Raw genomic sequence first — 1248 nt, forward strand, 5'->3', positions numbered from 1 at the left:
TGTATTAACGGCGACAGCGAGTCAAGTCTGTTGAGTGGTAGTGGGTCTGAGCACTCGTTAATTTTGTATCATATTGTGTTTTATTCTTTAATAACTTTATAAGTACTTTTACTATTTTCTTTATTTATTATACATTTTGTAGAGTAGAATGTATACTATTTTTGGTGTCGATGATTTTATGTTTATTTATATTCTGAATATTATAGACTTTTTCTAATCAAACTCGAATAATGGAATTAATGAAAGGAATAACAATAGATTTTAAAAATCAGTATAACTTCTACATAGTAAAAGAAAGATATCACTGATTATATATTATACTTGTTAATTACCCTTGGGGTGAATTTTTTTAAACAGTAGCAATAATCATTTAGATATCATTATCATCTCGAAACAACTGAACCAAAACTACTCGTTTATACAAACATGTCTTGGTTGACGAAATTCATCAAAAGGTAACACAATTCTGGAAATCATATACGATTCTCATTCTAAAATAAGTTCTGTTGTTACTCACTTTGATTAAACTCAAATTTATAGCTGCAGAGCATCACCTTAGGTTTCGCAATCTTCGGAAAATGCTATCGATTGACTCTTGTTTTCTGGAAATTAAACAAATTTCCGTAAAATTAGAGAGCTGATCCCAACCTCAGAAAGTTCATTGCAATACCATTCTGTGGACTGGCTACAGTACTCATGTTGTGATTGGGTGCCTGTAACATATAATATGTTGAGGGAGCAACTATGGTCTGTGTGTAAGCTAGCAAAATACTATGAACTTGTTAGGATATTTCTTGTAAATTAAGAATATTGTAAAATAATAGATGCATGATTTACATAATAGTACGGATGCCAGTAACAATAAATATTTTTTGTGTATAATATTTGATCATAAACCATTTCTGAACTAGATAAAGTCATCAGTATATTAGAACATCAACATTTTTATTAAAAGTTTTTATTGTATTGTTCACTAAAAGTTATTTTTGGAATATAATTGAATGTAATCAGAAATAATATTATTTCTGAAAGAGAAATATTAATCATAAAATTATGTCAGTTACATTTTTGAGTAAGAAGGAAAATTTATATAAGTAAAATATACAGGAATTATTTTTTTTACTAGTTTTTTGGTATTATAATGCATTACCAAATGCACTTAATTGCGGCGTTTACTATTGAATTTTACATGTAGAACCCTTCAGTCGAGACTGCAGTCAAACATGTAAAGAATGATATAGTTGTGAG

Source organism: Penaeus monodon, chromosome 30 (genome assembly GCF_015228065.2).
Source record: "Penaeus monodon isolate SGIC_2016 chromosome 30, NSTDA_Pmon_1, whole genome shotgun sequence".
NCBI lineage: Eukaryota > Metazoa > Arthropoda > Malacostraca > Decapoda > Penaeidae > Penaeus > Penaeus monodon.